Source organism: Dermochelys coriacea, chromosome 11 (assembly GCF_009764565.3).
Source record: "Dermochelys coriacea isolate rDerCor1 chromosome 11, rDerCor1.pri.v4, whole genome shotgun sequence".
Lineage (NCBI taxonomy): Eukaryota > Metazoa > Chordata > Testudines > Dermochelyidae > Dermochelys > Dermochelys coriacea.
Genome location: NC_050078.2, coordinates 63,115,789 through 63,131,032, shown reverse-complemented (window position 1 = coordinate 63,131,032; position 15,244 = coordinate 63,115,789). Strand labels below are relative to the sequence as shown.

The following is a 15,244-nucleotide window of genomic DNA, read 5'->3' as shown; positions in this document are numbered from 1 at the left end:
ATATACATGTTTTTAAATGTAAGAAAGTTACATGTGATAAACTACAAAAAAATCTATTTCTCTCTGGGACCAGGAAGTAAAGAATGGGGAGCAAACAAACAAATGGAAATGAGCAGTATAAAGATGTATTACTTCTGGGGGAATTCTGCGCCACTGTGCAATGCAGAATTTTGCCTGGAGCAGCTGGGAGCTGCCAGGGGCCCTTCTGCCTATGGGGGCTGGGAGCTCCCAGGGAACCCCCACCACCCGCTGCAGCTGGGAAGTGCGGGGCACCCTGGCCACCTGCGACGGCTCCAAGCTCCAGGGCACCCGTGCCGTCTGCGGTGGCTGGGAGCTCGGGGCCCCCACAGTTCCCAGTTACCATAGGCGGTGTGGGAACCCTGCAGCTCCCAGGCACCATGGGCTCAAGTCATGGAGGTCTCTGGAAGTCACAGATTCCGTGACAAAATCGTAGCCCTAATTATAGTTGGTGAAACCTGCCACTTGTTTACAGCCAGCACCTGCAATGCTCATTGAAATGTAAGTGACCAGTAAGGACTACAACCACTTAATAAAAATGCACAGATTTGGGGAGTTAGCAAGAACTACATGATCATCCTCTGATGACAGAAGATGGCATACTGCTAATAAGCAGAAATCTCTCCAGTTAAACACTCACAGCTAGCATTACTCTTTTTACAATGCCAATACTATGTCAAGAGACGGAACAACTTTATAACATGAATATGCAATTATGTTAAGATTTCCAATATTTCATGTTGAAATGCCTGAAGTAAAGCAGCACTCTAGAATATGATGTAATGCTTATCATCAGTAGAAGAAGCCATGATGGTAAAAATGTTTGTGTACTGTCTTCTACTCAGTCTTTGACTGGCATCTCCATGCCATGCTCAAGGCAACCAAGTTATGTGTTTTACATCAATTTCTTTCTTTTCAATGGAGTAGCATGCAGTGCATATTTTAAATAGGGTCATAAGAGTTTTGCTTCTCTGGATACAATAACACTTTCCTTAATGGTCAGTAAATTAATTTCAAACAGTTATTTAGAAAATCAAAATCAATGCATCTGCCAATAGTGATAATCAATGTTCCTCCTTTTTTTTTGCAGATCAGTTTCAGCACCATACCTTTCTTTTCTCAAACTAATATAAATCTGTCCTGTACAAAAAAATCAAGTTGCTCTTCTTTACCAAAGGCAGGGTATTACTATTTTCACTTACAGTGCCTCTTTAATTTACATCATGGTTTTTGCACACTGACCGATATCTATTTAAAAAAAATCTTTAAAAATGTGTGAAGGCTATAGTACCATACTTCTTGTGAACAAAATTACACATGCTTTTGAAGAGCAGTTCTGCATTTCTGATTACAAAAATAAAAAAAGCGAACTTAAACCAATAAAACATCAAGGAATTTCCTGGAAAACTAATTCCTCAAACAACATTCTCTGTTTGAAAAAGCCTAACATAAAACTTTTTATAATAAGCAAATTCATTAGCATGGACCTTACTCCCTAGCTACATACACTAACGCTGCTTACAAGCTTTTTAGAATCTAAATAAATCACTTTTTCTGATCTAAACATATTTCAGTAAAACAAGGCAACAAATCGGTCACTGACTTTCCAGATGGATGTTATCCTTCCACAGCCCTTTCAGCATAATAAAGACATAGCACTATCAATTAATTTTAGTCAATGATCGTGCCAATGACACGACTCTCTTGCAGTTTTTATTTTTTTGATGCAGTGGCTCCCAATCTAGACATGAGGGTAAATTACTCACAGGGATTGTGTCAAATTTTGGGTCCCAACCATCCCTTTGAATGTTTTGCTAGCTGTATCATTTATTTTTTGGAATCTCCCTACTACATTTTAGAAGTGCTGTGGACTTTTATCGCCTCTGTACTGGGGAGGATGGTTTACTGTTACATGGTAGGATACAAGCTGAAAACTCAGATCAGTTCCCTAATCGGTCGTATTTCATACCTCTTTTCCTCTAGAATTTACAGTTTCTATTGATGCTCTAAACCAGGCAAGGGCCATATTACATTTTAATTTTGATCATGGGCCAGGTCTACAAAGTGAGAGACATAAATTATCCACAGTTCATAACCACTCTCCCCTACTGATAACAGTGGCCTGATCCTGAGAGATGCTGAGCACTGGCTAGCTCTGCTCACTTTAATGGGAGTTACAGATACTCAACACCCCTCAGCAAGAAGACTAATGAAAGGTTTGCACAAAGACTCAGGATAAAGTATGGCCTTTAAGTAATAACAAAGGGCAACATTTTCCAAAGTGCCTTAATATTTGGGTGCCCAACCTGAGCTACTTAGAGCCTGAAGCATCAAGGATCTGAGACTTCTCAGATTCTTTTTCACATCTGTACTTCTTTGCTCTACACTGTTCTTTTAAGAAAAACTGTAATTAACTTGACAGCTTAATTCAGTAATGTTCCAAGAGCTTCCTTGACATTGTAGATGCAATACATCCTATACTTTGGCACAAGCCTCTGCTTGCACCAACCATTACTACTAAAGAACCAACTATATACACTCAAGTGCTGTACAGTACACAAGGATCACATTTCTATTTTTAAATGAAAGCTTTTTATTTGGCAGCATCATTGTACACAAAAAGTAGGAGTGTGCTAATAAAGTTTGCAGATGATACAAAGCTGGGAGGTATTGCCAATTCGGAGAAGGATCGGGATATTATACAGGAGGATCTGGATGACCTTGTAAACTGGAGTAATAGTAACAGGATGAAATTTAATAGTGAGAAGTGTAAGGTTATGCATTTAGGGATTAATAAGAATTTTAGTTATAAGTTGGGGACGCATCAATTAGAAGTAACGGAAGAGGAGAAGGACCTTGGAGTATTGGTTGATCATAGGATGACTATGAGCTGCCAATGTGATATGGCTGTGAAAAAAGCTAATGCGGTTTTGGGATGCATCAGGAGAGGCATTTCCAGTCGGGATAAGGAGGTTTTAATACCATTATACAAGGCACCGGTGAGACCTCACCTAGAATACTGTGTGCAGTTCTGGTCTCCCATGTTTAAAAAGGATGAATTCAAACTGGAGCAGGTACAGAGAAGGGCTACTAGGATGATCCGAGGAGAGGAAAACTTGTCTTCTGAAAGGAGACTTAAGGAGCTTGGCTTGTTTAGCCTAACTAAAAGAAGGTTGAGGGGAGATATGATTGCTCTCTATAAATATATCAGAGGGATAAATACAGGAGAGGGAGAGGAATCATATCAGCTCAGCACCAATGTGGACACAAGAACAAATGGGTATAAACTAGCCACCAGGAAGTTTAGTCTTGAAATTAGACGAAGGTTTCTAACCATCAGAGGCGTGAAGTTTTGGAATAGCCTTCCAAGGGAAGCAGTGGGGGCAAAAGATCTATCTGGTTTTAAGATTCTACTTGATAAGTTTATGGAGGAGATGGTATGATGGGATAATGTGATTTTGGTAATTAATTGATCTTTAAATATTCAGGGTAAATAGGCCTAATCCCCTGAGATGGGATATTAGATGGATGGGATCTGAGTTACCCAGGAAAGAATTTTCTGTAGTATCTCGCTGGTGAATCTTGCCCATATGCTCAGGGTTTAGCTGATTGCCATATTTGGGGTCGGGAAGGAATTTTCCTCCAGGGCAGACTGGAGAGGCCCTGGAGGTTTTTCGCCTTCCTCTGTAGCATGGGGCATGGTTGACTTGAGGGAGGCTTCTCTGCTCCTTGAAGTCTTTAAACCATGATTTAAGGACTTCAATAGCTCAGACATAGGTGAGGTTTTTCATAGGAATGGGTGGGTGAGATTCTGTGGCCTGCGCTGTGCAGGAGGTCGGACAAGATGATCAGAATGGTCCCTTCTGACCTTAGTATCTATAAAACTATGTACCATCACAGTCACCAAATTCTTCCCTTTCTTTTAGTGGCACATCAACCCTTCATTCTTCAGTGTTACACTGCCAGTTGAGGCCACCCCCCTTATTTCATACCTTTGTTATGCAGCTAAATACCTTATATAATCATTTAATTGTTTTCTATTTTTGGGGTTAATTCATATGTAATCAATGTGAGATGAACAGATTTATGTTGTAGGTAATAGTGTAGGAATATGCAGGATAATATTATAGGGGTATAGGATTGATAAGCATATATTATTGGTAAGAGTGTGTTAGGTATACAAGTACAGTAAGACTGTAAAGCGAGATGTGTCAAATTTCAGCTTAGCCGTATCAGGCCTTAGGCCTGAAAGAAGTTGACATGACTAGTTGCCCAAGGGTAACCCTGTAGCAGTAAAGTTGCAAGATTATCATAAAAGGTGTGTTAATGGGTGATGTTCAGAAAAATATGCGACCACAGGCCTGTCATTACCGCAAGTTGCGCGATAGTAACATCATGGAAAATTCTGCAGTGACTGCAAGTTACCATGGGAACTTATTGATGTAAATGTTATTGATGATACAAGGAACTCAGAATATAGGCTATGGAAAGTGGGGGCTCCCCAATATGTATGGGGTGTCAAAGTCCTGATAAGGGAAAGGGGGTTGGAACTATCCTGCATCTGCATAAGGATTATGGGTGTGAGTGTAACACAAAATAAAAGGGTTCCCTCAGCATCAACAGGGAGGAAAAATCCATCAGGAGACCTGCCACAGATGACCATCTGATGAGAGAGCCACCCATCTCAGTGGTACCATTGGGGATGTGAGTCTGAAAACAATGATGCTGGACATTTTATGGTAATCCTCCATCTTCATTTATGTATATAAAACATTGATTATCTGTGTATTCGGGTTTTTAATAAAGGGAAGATTGATAACTTGTGAATGTTTTTGTGGTCACTGCTATTGCTCCCCGCGTGCTCCTACAGTCTCCAAACCTAATGATATTTCTATTAACGGTTGTCACCCGCTAATTCAGATATTGCAGCTCTTAGGGAGCTCAAACCTTTGGCACAGGCTACTACAGTTTGACATACCATTGGCAATATCAACCCATCAACATTATAAAGGCTACAGTTGCCTTTTCTAATTCTCTCTAACCTCTACCAAAGCACATGAATCTCTTTCTAATGAAAGACAGTACAACATTAATACTGATCTAGCTTGACTATAAACCTACACTATGTCATTATCACTTCTCCTAGGCTCCTAGAGTTAATCCAAAAGTTCGTAATCAAATCTGTCATTTATAAGTTAGAGCCACTGGGGAGGGGAAATAAGGATTATAATGCAATCATCTTAAAACTGATGTAAAATTTAAACTTGATTAACACCAGTCCCTTCATGTGCACAACATCAATACATACTGTGACAGGGTCGGGCCAGACGGCTACAGGAGAGTAATAGAAGGCGGATATATTAGCCCCAGTTAAGTATGTCCTTTTTCCCTGGGTAAGGTAACAGGAAAGGTTCCAGAACAATCAGAAACATTCTGGAGACAATTAAGACAGACAGGCTGATTAGAACACCTGCAGCCAATCAAGAAGCTGCTAGAATCATTTAAGGCAGGCTAATCAGGGCACCTGAGTTTAAAAAGAAGCTCACTTCAGTTTGTGGTGCGCATGTAAGGAGCTGAGAGTGAGAACGCATACTGTTGGAGGACTGAGGAGTACAAGCATTATCCGACACCAGGAGGAAGATCCTATGGTGAGGATAAAGAAGGTGTTGGGAGGAGGCCATGGGGAAGTAGCCCAGGGAGTTTTAGCTATCACACAGCTGTTCCAGGAGGCACTCTAGACAGCTGCATTCCACAGGGCCCTGGGCTGGAATCCAGAGTATAGGGTGGGCCTGGGTTCCCCCCAAACCTCCCAACTCCTGGTCAGACACAGGACTGTGGGTCACAAAAATGGCCAAACTGAGGGCTGCTGTGAAGCTCCGAGGTGAGCAAATCCGCCAATAAGCGCAAGACCCACCAAGGTAGAGGAGGAACTTTATCACAATACATACAATTGATTTTTTCTAACATTTCAATTGTCTAAATCAAGTAACCCCAAATTTTACAACAGATTGGGGTTCATTCTCTAATAAAAGCTCTACTAAAAGAGTTAAAATGTTTCTCTAATTTTTGAGAACACAATAGCATCCATTTCTAATAGTTTACCCTGTAATCTGCCCTCGGAAAATTTTACAGTATTAGAAAGTTACTTATGATTGGAGCTGGATGCGTTTTGAGATGCTAGTTAATACTTTGTCCCCCAGACAGCCAAGGGCTTATATATTATAATTTTGCTTAGCCCCATATTATCTGAAAGGAGAGTCTGACATTTTTATTTTTAAAAAGTTCTGCCCTCCAATAGATGATTTGGCAAATTGAAGTTGTACCCAAATTCTTATATTACAATTTTAGAAAGTATTAGCAAGTATATTAGAAAGTGGTGACCCTCCAGCATGTCTTCAATCTCTTCATTCATGCTCTAAGGAACTTGATGGGGTTTTAAGTTTTTCACAGCCCAAACTCGTCTGATTTATATTCTGCAATGACTTACTCACCAACACAAACAGTCACTTTCTTCTATTTGGTTTCCGTATCAGTCAGCACAGATCTTCCCCTAAGCATCTTTTCAGCCAATCAAGACATTTCTCCATTTGAGAAATAATTATCTCCACTACCACTCTGTCTGCCCTAGCTTAGTTACTACCTGGAATCTCGGATTTCTATCTCAGTCTCCCAAAGCATCATCCGGTTCAGAGTAATCCAATAAGTAACCAATAAAGATCCCATCTCCCATACCCTTCTGTAAAACACTGGCTTCTCACAATTTTGAGATAACTTGAAAAGTCTGATCTGTAACCTATAAAATCCCTCACTGTTAAAGTGTTACGAATTAAACCACAGAGGCCACGCTATTATCAGAGCAGCGAATTATGCCACATAGGTCATGTACAAATTGGGTCTAGGCTGAGGCACATAAACGAGTCACAGCTCATCAATCTTTGCAAAGTTTCTGTTTATTACGCTCGAGCGTGGTGCCCCCCTGCTAGTCAGAGGGGGACCCTATGCATTGTCTACACACCATATACATATACATATATATATACATATACATATATGAGTAGGTGATACATGCAGCCCTCGTGCCCGAACCCCTCTGCGAATCAGTAGGTCCCGTTATCCTCGTGCACAGAGTCCTGCAGCCAATGGGTAAAACCTATTATTGTGGTATGCAAGCCTAACCTTCTCCTGCGATAACATGTTTACACAAAATTTTGCTAGCTCCAGGCCTTTTTTTTATCTTGCCGAACAACGAGTCAAGGCCAGGACAGACGACTACAGAGCCATAGAAATCAGAGGTTTGTTAGTTCTCTTAGAAACCAGAGGCCTGTTAAATTTTTTACAACAAAAGAAATGCTTATTTAGCTAAATGTTTGCCTCCTTGCAGAACATCCCATACCTTGTGTTTTAGCACATCATTTAATAATTACCCCTAATACATAAATGGAGTTGGCTGGTGTCTCTACTAATTATGCCACAAGGTTAAGAAAAAGACAGTTACCTTTTCTGTAACTAGTGTTCTTCGAGATGTGTTGCTCATGTCTGTTCAACAACAGGTGTGTGTGCTCACCATGTGCACCGGTGCTGGAAGTTTTTCCCCTAGCAGTACCTGTAGGAGGGAGTGCCCCCCCCGCGACCCCTGGAGTGGTGCCTGCCTGGCGCGGTATAAGGGGAGCTGTGTGCAACGAACAGTTGCAAGGACTTTCTGAATGGCTAGGTCTGTTCAAGGTAGAAAGCCAGAGCCCACCTCACATCGAGTGTGTGGAGATGGCGCTCCTCACTGGACGCATGAGGCTTGGGGCAGAGGACCAGTAGAAAAATGTCCTGACCTATGTGGTAGACACGCAGGGTTTGGACTGAACTGGACCTTGTCTTTATGAAAGACTGTGTACGGTGGCTTGGAGGTCAGGGCCCTGAGCTCTAAGACTCGCCTGGCTGTTGCGATTGCAACCAGGAAGGCCACCTTCCACGAGAGGTGAGACCAGGCGTACGTGGCCAATATTTCAAACGGGGGTCCCGTGAGACGAGCCAAAACCAGGTTTAGGTCCCACTGTGGGACCAGGGGTCTAGAATATGGAAAAAGATGGTCCAAACCCTTAAGGAACCGGCCAGTCATAGCATGGGAAAAAAACATGTGCCCTTGCACCGGCAGATGGAAGGCCGATATGGCTGCCAGGTGCACCTTGACTGACGAGGGCGCCAGGCCCTGAACCCTCAAGTGGAAAAGGTAACCAAGGATAAGCTGGATCAAAGCAGTCACTGGGAAGACACCCTGGTCCGCCACCCACCTAGAAAACCGGGACCACTTTGCCAAATAAACACAGTGAGTGGAGGACCGTCTACTTTCGCGGAGGATGCGCTGAACCTGCTCTGAGCACATCCTTTCCTCTCCATCTAACCACTGAGCAGCCATGCCGCGAGGTGAAGAACAGCCAGGCTGGGATGGAGGAGGCAGCCCTGGTCCTGAGAGAGCAGGTCCGGGCAGAGCGGCAATGGCTATAGTGGAGCTACAGCCAGGCCCATTAGGGTCCCGTACCAATGCTGCCTGGTCCACGCCGGAGCAATCAGGAGGACCTGAGCCTTGTCTGTCTTTATCTTCTCCAGGACCCTGCTGATTAGAGGGAAGGGGGAAAGGCATAGAGAAGCCAGCCTGACCAGGACAAGAGAAAGGCATTGGAGATAGCGCCCTTCCCCAGGACTCCCCTGGAGCAGAACCAATGGGCCACTTCCGGATGGAGGGACCACTCATGTTGCGAGGAAAAGTCCCTGCTCAAGCAATCCACCCTCTTGTTCCAGGCGCCCGGTACCTGGAAGGCCTTCAGGTGGATGTCGTGGGCTATACAGAAGTCCCATAGCCTGAGGGCTTTGCGGCAGAGGATTGGGCCCCTCCCTGCCTGTTGATATAGAACATTGAGGCCATTTCCTCCGTGAGGACCCTGACCACCTTGCCCTCCAGGTGCGAGCGGAAGGCCATACAGGCCAACTGCACCGCTCTGAGCTCCTTGACGTTTATATGTAAGGTCAGGTCTCGAGCCCCCTTGGACCATGTTGTTTGGGGCAGACCACCACCGTAGGGAGGTGATCATAGAGTCCGGCATGGTGAGGACCTTGTCCATCCTGTCCATGGGAGAACTTCAAGGCCAACCAGAGCTGGAGGGGCCTCATCTTGAGTCTGGCGTAATGGACCATGTATGTGCACATCGACACGTGACCCAGGAGTTGTAGGCAAACCCTGGCTGTTGTCACCGGGAACCTTGTGACTGACTTGATGAGACCTTTCAGGGTCTCGAATCTGTTTGGCGGGAGAGAGGCCCTGGCCGACACTGCGTCCAGGAGCGCCCTAATAAACTCTATGCGTTGGACCGGGACTAATGTAGACTTGGTGTTGTTTACCATCAGACCCAAGACGGTGCACCTGGACAGGAGGAGTGCCACGTGATCCCTCACCTGCAACCAGGAGGTGCCCTTGACAAGCCAATCATCCAGATAGGGAAATATCTGGACCCCCCCGCCGTCTGAGAGAGGTTGCTACCACTAACATGCATTTTGTAAACACCCTGGGGGCAGTGGACAGACCAAACAGGAGGACCGTGAATTGGTAATGATTCTTTCCCACCACAAAATGGAGGAAGACCCTGTGCCCCTCATATATGTGGATGTGGAAGTACGTGTCCTGTAGATCAAGGGCAGTGTACCAGTCCCCGGGATCCAGGGAGAAGATGATGGAGGCCAGGGAGACCATGCAGAACTTGAGCTTCACCATGTACTGGTTCAGAACTTGGAGGTCCAGGATGGGCCTGAGCCCCCCTTTGGCCTTCGGGATAAGGCAATAACTGGAGTAATACCCCTTGCCCATGAGCTCCTCAGGCACCGCCCCTATTGCTCCTAGACCTAGGAGCCGCCCCACCTCCTGCTCGAGCAGAACTTCATGTGGGGGTCCCCCAAGGGGGACCGGGGCATGGTTGGGTGCGGAGGAAGTAAACTAAAGGGTGTAACCCTGTGAGATGGTGTTGAGGACCATCAGTCTGAGGTTAGGCCCCTACCATTCCAGGAGGAAAGCATACAACCAGTTGGAGAAGAGAAGCTTCATTGGGGATGGATCCCTGATGAGGACTGGTGGGGTGCCCCCGAGTGTCTCGTCAAAAACGCTTTTTCCCCACCTGCTTGCCCTTGGAGAACCCAGGCTGGGGGGGCAGGCCGAGACTGCCTCCGAGGGCGTCTCTTATAGTCCCACTTATGGGCGGCCTCATACTTCAAGGCGGCCTGGGCAGGAGTCTGCTGCGGTTTGAACTTAGGTTTTGCCGGAGACGGGACATAGAGGCCCAGAATCTGGAGGGTCATGCGGGAGTCTTTCATGCCATGCAGCCTTCTATCTGTTTCCTCCCCAAACAGAGCTTTCCCGTCAAACGGGAGATCCTGCATGGAAGACTACACTTCACCAGATGCCTGTCTCATGGACATCACGGAGGCCATGGATCATACGGCCGTGTCCGCAGCATCTGAGGCTGCCTGTAGGGATGCCCTAGCGGCTGCTGCCCCTTCCTCCACTAGCACCTTGAACCACTTCCTATCGTGCTCCTGGAGGGAGTCCTCAAACTTGGGCAGGGAGCCCCATAGATTGAATTTGTACCAGCCCAGGAGAGCCTGATGGTTTGACCTTCGTAACTGGAAGCTCAAAGATGAATAAACTTTCCTTCTGAAAGAGTCCAATCTCCAAGAGTCTTTGTTCTCTGGGGTCAGGGCTGGCTGACCCTGCCGTTCCCTGTGTTTGACCGACTTGACCACCAGGGAGTTGGGCGCTGCATGGGTATACAAGTATTCCTGCTCCTTAGCGGGTACAAAGTACTTGCGTTCCGCCTTCAGAGATGGGGGCCAACGAGGCCGGTGTTTGCCACAGGGCATTTGAAATCTTAGCCACCCCTTCATGGAGAGGCAAGGCCACCCTACCAATTGGGACAACACATTGAACAGAGAGACTGAGGGCTCCTCCATCTCCTCTGCCTGGAGGTGAGGCTTACTGCCACCCTCTTTAAGAGTTCTTGGTGGGCCCTGAAGTCCTCCTGTGGGACAGAGGGGGGGCAGGGCCACAATCACCTCCTCTGGGCGGGGTGAAGAGGCCGGTGCGGTGCTCTGGGTGTCGGCCAGCACCAGAGGGTCCACCACCTGGTCGGACTCCGGGCACAGTGCCGAGGACACATGTCCCACTGCTTCCTTTTTCAGGGGTCTGGAGAGGGAGGCCAACGGTGCCTCCAAAGCTTCAGCCACCGAGCAAGCTCCCACCGGGGGCTGCACCGGAGGCCATGATGCCCATTGGTACCATTGGGCTGGCCACGACGCTTGGTGCCACTCCACCTGCTGTGGCTCCGGCGGGGCCGGCTGTTCGGTTGGCTGGCCTGGCCCATCGAAGGACGGCTACGAATGGAGACCGGGCTGGCGTAAGATCTGCTGCTATCTCTGGACTGGGAGAAGCAGCAGTGGCAGGATCTATGATGGGCACGGGACCACAATCTCAACGTGGAGGACCAGTACAGGCGGTAACAGCTGCTCCGCGAACGGCCTCGACGGGCGGACACGTGACGGCGAAATGCCAGCGATAGACGCCCAGTGCTGCGATGTCTTGGCGGAAACTTGGAGCGGGGGTCCAAGCGGGAAGTACAGTATCCTCTCTGAGACGAAGACAGTTGGCGATGCCCACCAATATTCGCTCCTTGAGGATGAGCAGTGCCGTGAGTCTCGGCTGCAGGGAACCCAGCCAGCCAGTCTGGTCGGCCTCGAGGGCGATCCACCTGGTCTCTGCCCCGAGTGATTGCTGGGTGGTGATTGGCATTGGGAACATTCCCTTGATCGAGACTGGTACCAGGCCAGAGGCAACTGCGGAGATCCCAGCGGTGGCTTGTCCCTGGAACGCGGGGCCGACATCGGCGGCGCTCCGGGCACCAGCATGGACGTAATGTCTCGGGCCGACAGGAGGGCTTCAGGTGTGGACGACATCTGGACATCCAGAGAGGCCTGTCCCGAAGGGGCCAGGCTATGCCGCTCAATGCGAGTCAGATGCCTGGGGCCCAGTGGGGATCGAGGACTGCCTGACATGGGCCTAGCCTCTGTCCCAGACTTCCCTCGGTGTGCTGCGAAGAGGGAGTCTTCCTGGCCCTCTTGGTGTGCTCGGTGGAAGGGGAGCGGTGCCAACTGGTCAATGGTACCGGAGGGTCGTCGCATACTGATGCCACGGTGCCGGTTCGCAGTGGCGTGCTGGGGTCGGAGTCAGTGCCAGTGCCGACTGCAACAGGATGGCCTGGAGCCTAATGTCCCTTTCTCTTTTGGTCCGAGGCTTAAATGACTTGCAAATCTTGCACCTTTCATTGATATGGGTTTCTCCCAAGCAGTGGAAACAGTCTGCGTGCAGGTCACTTCTCGGCACAAAGCGCCTTCAAGAGCCGCATGACCTAAACTCCGGGGCATGGGGCATACCCCGGCCCAGACTTACTGACTAACTAAACGAACTAAAAAGCTAACTAACTACAGGTACTAACGCTGAACGAACGAACAGTTCTGGGGATGAGCTACAGCAAAGCTGGAGCAGTGCAGTTCCGATTCACCTTCACTGGCAGCAAGAAGGAACTGAGGGTGGGGGGAAGCGCGCAGCTCCCCTTATACCACACCAGGCAGGCACCACTCCAGGGGTCACTCCCCCCATGGGTATTGCTAAGGGAAACACTTCTGGCACAGGTGCACGTGGCGAGCACGCACACCTATTGTGGAATTCACATGAGCAATCACTCGAAGAACTACTCTATGAGTATGCCTAATGATGTTATAACGGCTAATTCTTCACCCATATTTAAAAATAGGTGAAAAACCTCTCTGTTTTTCCAGGCCATGCAGCCTAATCAACTGAGGTCTGTGGGTTGTTGTTTGTTGTAGAAAGGTATTCTGAGCAGCACCATAGAATACTGGTCATGGGTGTTGCATTGCACATAAAAATGATATCTTTAAATATCAAGGCTACAGAGTATTTTGCTTTAACTGATGTACAACAAAATCACTATACACTAATATCCTTCAATTTCATGTGGCTGCAGGTTAAAGCAAGCAGCACTTCCATGTTTTGCATACAGTTCCCATGGACGTAGTTTTTACAGTATATTTATGCAAAGCCTAAGTTATTCCTATGCGTAACAATATATGGAAATCAAAGGGGTTTATAAGCAAATAATAAACCACTCCTTTTTCTTTTAAAGCACAATAATTTTCACCCTCCAGATCAACAACAGCAACAAAAAACTCCATGTTGCCATATATTATTACTTGTGGAAAAAAATAAGTTGAGGGGGGAAAAAGCTAGTGTAAATGGATGTCGTGGAGTTATTATGGTAGTTATTTTCTATAAAACTGTGTAGGGAAAATGTGCATGTATAGGTGGTGGTTAAAGGAGAGGGAAAAATCATTCTTTCAATGACTCGCAAAGAAATTATTGATTGCCTCCTCTCCTTTCTCATCTGCCACTATCTTTTGAGATAAGTGTCTGATTTATTTGTGAAGTGGAAGATGCAACACATTTTAATTTCTACAGTTCCAAATTCGTTGTGCTGGGTTTATAAAGGTACATAATGCACAGGTCTAAATTTGGCCAGTAATCTAAATCTAATTGTGCAAGCGTCCTGATCGGATTTTGGCTGGCCTTGCAGCGGTGTCTGGAAGCAAGGCGTAAGGAGCCCTCCTCCTCTTTGCACAACAGAGCAAGGGGCATCACTTATTCCAAATGTGTGTGTACCTGCAGCACAAGGAGTGGCGGGTTGAGTTTCACAAGGAGCGACAGACTCCACAAAGCGGGAAAGGTCATGCTGTTACCCTCTTCCTGCACCAGCTGTTGGACTCAAATCAGAGAGGGGAGGGAAGGAAACATATACCACACCTTTCAAATAGTAGCGTTGATCTCATGTGAGTGCCCCCTATGCTATACCTATGTGGAGGTATTCTGGCTCCTTCACCACATAATCAGGCAAAATGTCACTAGGATCTGCTGGTGGCTTAGAACCATTCTGTATCCTTCTGCTATAGTGGTGGCAATAAAAGGTTTGAGAGATCCCTTGACTTTTACCCTACAATAGTGGAGGCTAGGACCATGAGCCAGACACACAGCAGAACAATCTACAAGTATCCTGACACATGGATGTTTTGTACCAACACAGAAAAGGCACGCTTTCACTCACCTCCCTGAAAAACAGTTTCAGCTCGCTTGTTATGTAGATTTTTCTCAGACTTCCAAGGATATAAAATTTAGTTAGTATTTCCAACAATAAACACTTCAATCACTGCTAGTGTATTCCAGTGGAAACTAGGTATCCTACAAGTAACTAGGGGCTTCTCCAAATATAAAGTCTCCAAAGATCCTAGTTTTTGAAGTCAAATGCTATACCATATGCACCTCAGTGTCAGACTACATGATTCATCACATGTGCATTACAGAGACTGCATCTACAAAAACAGGTACCAGGGCCCAACCCCCTTAGTTCCTGCCTGTGTGTACAATCAGCGATGGAGACAGAAATTAGGAGACAGCAATACAGTAAAAGATGAGTAGCTACTGGTAAGTAATCTCTAGCTTTACCTTCATATCTGCAGCTCCCTCAACTGTACAGAGTAGATTGAAAATGACAAAGTGATGCTGTATATTAAGTTCCCTATATTATTTGTTCACTCCCTCTTATTTCCTGCTATTAAGTGTCAGTCACTCAAGGTATTAGTAATGATTTAACTTAATTTGTATTGCCACAATTGGAAAACAGACTGGTCTTCCACAAAGATTTTCAGACCTACAAAAAAAAAAAAAAGTAGAAGTGAAGGTAAAATAACAATAGTTTTATGCATGATTCTACTTGGAAAAGTGAATATATAACAACAGCATATTCCTACTCAACAAAATTGCTCCTGGTGTATGTATCAGCTCATTTTAGAGACAAAAAGGTTTTTACTATTTCATAAACTTGTTAGCTCCACAGTGCAAACCAGATAAGAGGTAGTGAGCTAGGCTCTGCTCTTTCATGTGTCACCAATATAACTGTTTACTAATTTCCAATTACAGGTCTAATCAGTGACACCTGGGCAACCACAGTGAAGACTGTGTAGCTGGAACGGGCGAGTGAACAAAAACAAAAAGCTGACGTAGACTATTGTTGATATCTGGAAGATGTCTCCCTTGTGCAACTGAGACGCAGGTTTCTACATATAGCCT

The 15,244-nt window shown here is 46.2% G+C and overlaps 1 protein-coding gene across 4 annotated transcripts in view; it reads right to left on the bottom strand.

Moving 5' to 3' along the window:
• PARD3B (par-3 family cell polarity regulator beta) overlaps positions 1–15,244 on the bottom strand; it is a 644,857-nt gene that overhangs the window by 238,687 nt on the left and 390,926 nt on the right. The gene's annotated exons all lie outside the window — the stretch shown is intronic.